We start from the raw sequence: 6,000 nt of genomic DNA on the forward strand, positions 1-6,000 counted from the left end.
ATTAACCAAAGGGTTGGTGGTTCAATCCCACCCAGGGATGTTATTGACCTTGTCATCAGATTTTGGTGATCTTTAAGTAGACAAGTCAAAATTTCAAACCCCCTCTTATGGTGTAGGGTACCTGGCCTACTCTGATGTAATCAGAGTTAGATTTGATTAAGTGATTTTATCAAAAAACAGCTAGGAAGCACAATTTAGCAGTGGTTTGCAGAGAAAATGAAATATGCTGGCAGAAAAATCCAATTGAGTGATTAAACAGCTCTTCATTTTCTGGCTTTATTTTTATGCTAACTAATTTGTTCTCTAAAAAGTGTCCACAAAGCCAAGTATCGGATTAACATCTTTGTAGGGATGGTTTTTCACCTATTACTAAATTAAACTTGCTTCATTGGAAAGGCAGCAAGATGCATCCTCATTTCAATATCTACTGAAATAATACAGGTTGACACCAGGAAACATTAACGCCACTGCATCCTTGCTGCTTTCTCATGTGGAAGTCTGTTTAATGTGAAAACAAGGTGATATCTAATTAGCACACAGGTAAGGAATTAAGAAAATCTTTATTTAAGGGTAAGATGTTTCTCACAAAATCGTTGCCCCAATGCATCATTGAAATTCAAGCTGGAAAGATGATTTTAATATATCACTTGTACATTTTGTATTGCTCTTCTGGTGACAATGTAGTTTGTTTTTGTCAATTACCATTTTAATAATCGGGTAAAGAAAATTAAGTGGATTTTTGAAAGAAAACAATACTGTCAATATACTATTAAAACAAATTAAAATGGTAAAAGTTATTGTACTTTAAGTAAAAATAAAAGAGCAAAAATATCAATACCAGTTTTGGATTACTTTAATTAACAAAAAAAATGCATATAGCAGAGGATAGTTTCAATCTGCCTACCTCTGGGTTATGGACCCAGCATGCTTCCATTACAGTCCTCTGCTGCACATGTAAGTGCAAGAGATCCTGAAGCACTCACTCATCATGGGAAAGTACCAATGTGTTTCTTCATTGGTTGATGGAAGAAACATCTTACAAAAACTCTCCACATTATTGACTTTTTAAAATGTTTCTAGGAATCGTTCTAGATGAATGCTTATTAGCCTTTGTCAGTATGGACTTTTGCAAAGTGTTGCTGTGGCGCAATCAGTTACTGTGTAAGGCTATTAACCAAAAGGTTGGTGGTTCAATCCCACCCAGGGATGTAATTGACCTTGTTATCAGATTTTGGTGATCTTTATGTAGACAAGTCAAAATTTCGAAAACCCCTGTTATGGTGTAGGGTACCTGGCCTTCTCTGATGTAATCAGAGTTAGATTTGATTCAGTGATTTTATAAAAACAGCTAGGAAGCACAATTTAGCAGTGGGTTGCAGAGAAAAAGAAATATGCTGGCAAAAAAATCCAATTGAGTGATTAAATAGCTCTTCATTTTCTGGCTTTATTTTTATGCTAACAAATTTGTTCTCTGAAAAGTGTCCACAAAGCCAAGTATCTGATTAACATCTTTGTAGGGATGGTTTTTCACCTATTACTAAATTAAACTTGCTTCATTGGAAAGGCAGCAAGATGCATCCTCATTTCAATATCTACTGAAATAATACAGGTTGACACCAGGAAACATTAACGCCACTGCATCCTTGCTGCTTTCTCATGTGGAAGTCTGTTTAATGTGAAAACAAGGTGATATCTAATTAGCACACAGGTAAGGAATTAAGAAAATCTTTATTTAAGGGTAAGATGTTTCTCACAAAATCGTTGCCCCAATGCATCATTGAAATTCAAGCTGGAAAGATGATTTTAATATATCACTTGTACATTTTGTATTGCTCTTCTGGTGACAATGTAGTTTGTTTTTGTCAATTACCATTTTAATAATCGGGTAAAGAAAATTAAGTGGATTTTTGAAAGAAAACAATACTGTCAATATACTATTAAAACAAATTAAAATGGTAAAAGTTATTGTACTTTAAGTAAAAATAAAAGAGCAAAAATATCAATACCAGTTTTGGATTACTTTAATTAACAAAAAAAATGCATATAGCAGAGGATAGTTTCAATCTGCCTACCTCTGGGTTATGGACCCAGCATGCTTCCATTACAGTCCTCTGCTGCACATGTAAGTGCAAGAGATCCTGAAGCACTCACTCATCATGGGAAAGTACCAATGTGTTTCTTCATTGGTTGATGGAAGAAACATCTTACAAAAACTCTCCACATTATTGACTTTTTAAAATGTTTCTAGGAATCGTTCTAGATGAATGCTTATTAGCCTTTGTCAGTATGGACTTTTGCAAAGTGTTGCTGTGGCGCAATCAGTTACTGTGTAAGGCTATTAACCAAAAGGTTGGTGGTTCAATCCCACCCAGGGATGTAATTGACCTTGTTATCAGATTTTGGTGATCTTTATGTAGACAAGTCAAAATTTCGAAAACCCCTGTTATGGTGTAGGGTACCTGGCCTTCTCTGATGTAATCAGAGTTAGATTTGATTCAGTGATTTTATAAAAACAGCTAGGAAGCACAATTTAGCAGTGGGTTGCAGAGAAAAAGAAATATGCTGGCAAAAAAATCCAATTGAGTGATTAAATAGCTCTTCATTTTCTGGCTTTATTTTTATGCTAACAAATTTGTTCTCTGAAAAGTGTCCACAAAGCCAAGTATCTGATTAACATCTTTGTAGGGATGGTTTTTCACCTATTACTAAATTAAACTTGCTTCATTGGAAAGGCAGCAAGATGCATCCTCATTTCAATATCTACTGAAATAATACAGGTTGACACCAGGAAACATTAACGCCACTGCATCCTTGCTGCTTTCTCATGTGGAAGTCTGTTTAATGTGAAAACAAGGTGATATCTAATTAGCACACAGGTAAGGAATTAAGAAAATCTTTATTTAAGGGTGAAGATGTTTCTCACAAAATCGTTGCCCCAATGCATCATTGAAATTCAAGCTGGAAAGATGATTTTAATATATCATTTGTACATTTTGTATTGCTCTTCTGGTGACAATGTAGTTTGTTTTTGTCAATTACCATTTTAATAATCGGGTAAAGAAAATTAATTGGATTTTTGAAAGAAAACAATACTGTCAATATACTATTAAAACAAATTAAAATGGTAAAAGTTATTGTACTTTAAGTAAAAATAAAAGAGCAAAAATATCAATCCCAGTTTTGGATTACTTTAATTAACAAAAAAAATGCATATAGCAGAGGATAGTTTCAATCTGCCTACCTCTGGGTTATGGACCCAGCATGCTTCCATTACAGTACTCTGCTGCACATGTAAGTGCAAGAGATCCTGAAGCACTCACTCATCATGGGAAAGTACCAATGTGTTTCTTCATTGGTTGATGGAAGAAACATCTTACAAAAACTCTCCACATTATTGACTTTTTAAAATGTTTCTAGGAATCGTTCTAGATGAATGCTTATTAGCCTTTGTCAGTATGGACTTTCGCAAAGTGTTGCTGTGGCGCAATCAGTTACTGTGTAAGACTATTAACCAAAAGGTTGGTGGTTCAATCCCACCCAGGGACGTAATTGACCTTGTTATCAGATTTTGGTGATCTTTATGTAGACAAGTCAAAATTTCAAACCCCCTCTTATGGTGTAGGGTACCTGGCCTTCTCTGATGTAATCAGAGTTAGATTTGATTCAGTGATTTTATAAAAACAGCTAGGAAGCACAATTTAGCAGTGGTTTGCAGAGAAAAAGAAATATGCTGGCAAAAAAATCCAATTGAGTGATTAAACAGCTCTTCATTTTCTGGCTTTATTTTTATGCTAACAAATTTGTTCTCTGAAAAGTGTCCACAAAGCCAAGTTTCTGATTAACACCTTTGTAGGGATGGTTTTTCACCTATTACTAAATTAAACTTGCTTCATTGGAAAGGCAGCAAGATGCATCCTCATTTGAATATCTACTGAAATAATACAGGTTGACACCAGGAAACATTAACGCCACTGCATCCTTGCTGCTTTCTCATGTGGAAGTCTGTTTAATGTGAAAACAAGGTGATATCTAATTAGCACACAGGTAAGGAATTAAGAAAATCTTTATTTAAGGGTGAAGATGTTTCTCACAAAATCGTTGCCCCAATGCATCATTGAAATTCAAGCTGGAAAGATGATTTTAATATAACACTTGTACATTTTGTATTGCTCTTCTGGTGACAATGTAGTTTGTTTTTGTCAATTACCATTTTAATAATCGGGTAAAGAAAATTAAGTGGATTTTTGAAAGAAAACAATACTGTCAATATACTATTAAAACAAATGAAAATGGTAAAAGTTATTGTACTTTAAGTAAAAATAAAAGAGCAAAAATATCAATCCCAGTTTTGGATTACTTTAATTAACAAAAAAAAACGCATATAGCAGAGGATAGTTTCAATCTGCCTACCTCTGGGCTATGGACCCAGCATGCTTCCATTACAGTACTCTGCTGCACATGTAATTGCAAGAGATCCTGAAGTACTTACTCATCATGGGAAAGTACCAATGTGTTTCTTCATTGGTTGATGGAAGAAACATCTTACAAAAACTCTCCAGATTATTGACTATTTAAAGTTTTTCTAGGAAACGTTCTAGATGAATGCTTATTAGCCTTTGTCAGTATGTACTTTTGCAAAGTGTCGCTGTGGCGCAATCAGTTAGTGTGTACGGCTATTAACCAAAAGGTTGGTGGTTCAATCCCACCCAGGGATGTAATTGACCTTGTTATCAGATTTTGGTGATCTTTAAGTAGACAAGTCAAAATTTCAAAAACCCCTGTTATGGTGTAGGGTACCTGGCCTTCTCTGATGTAATCAGAGTTAGATTTGATTCAGTGATTTTATAAAAACAGCTAGGAAGCACAATTTAGCAGTGGTTTGCAGAGAAAAAGAAATATGCTGGCAAAAAAATCCAATTGAGTGATTAAATAGCTCTTCATTTTCTGGCTTTATTTTTATGCTAACAAATTTGTTCTCTGAAAAGTGTCCACAAAGCCAAGTATCTGATTAACATCTTTGTAGGGATGGTTTTTCACCTATTACTAAATTAAACTTGCTTCATTGGAAAGGCAGCAAGATGCATCCTCATTTCAATATCTACTGAAATAATACAGGTTGACACCAGGAAACATTAACGCCACTGCATCCTTGCTGCTTTCTCATGTGGAAGTCTGTTTAATGTGAAAACAAGGTGATATCTAATTAGCACACAGGTAAGGAATTAAGAAAATCTTTATTTAAGGGTGAAGATGTTTCTCACAAAATCGTTGCCCCAATGCATCATTGAAATTCAAGCTGGAAAGATGATTTTAATATATCATTTGTACATTTTGTATTGCTCTTCTGGTGACAATGTAGTTTGTTTTTGTCAATTACCATTTTAATAATCGGGTAAAGAAAATTAATTGGATTTTTGAAAGAAAACAATACTGTCAATATACTATTAAAACAAATTAAAATGGTAAAAGTTATTGTACTTTAAGTAAAAATAAAAGAGCAAAAATATCAATCCCAGTTTTGGATTACTTTAATTAACAAAAAAAAATGCATATAGCAGAGGATAGTTTCAATCTGCCTACCTCTGGGTTATGGACCCAGCATGCTTCCATTACAGTACTCTGCTGCACATGTAAGTGCAAGAGATCCTGAAGCACTCACTCATCATGGGAAAGTACCAATGTGTTTCTTCATTGGTTGATGGAAGAAACATCTTACAAAAACTCTCCACATTATTGACTTTTTAAAATGTTTCTAGGAATCGTTCTAGATGAATGCTTATTAGCCTTTGTCAGTAAGGACTTTTGCAAAGTGTTGCTGTGGCGCAATCAGTTACTGTGTAAGGCTATTAACCAAAAGGTTGGTGGTTCAATCCCACCCAGGGACGTAATTGACCTTGTTATCAGATTTTGGTGATCTTTATGTAGACAAGTCAAAATTTCAAACCCCCTCTTATGGTGTAGGGTACCTGGCCTTCTCTGATGTAATCAGAGTTAGATTTG

This window comes from Pseudophryne corroboree, unplaced genomic scaffold, assembly GCF_028390025.1.
Source record: "Pseudophryne corroboree isolate aPseCor3 unplaced genomic scaffold, aPseCor3.hap2 scaffold_370, whole genome shotgun sequence".
Lineage (NCBI taxonomy): Eukaryota > Metazoa > Chordata > Amphibia > Anura > Myobatrachidae > Pseudophryne > Pseudophryne corroboree.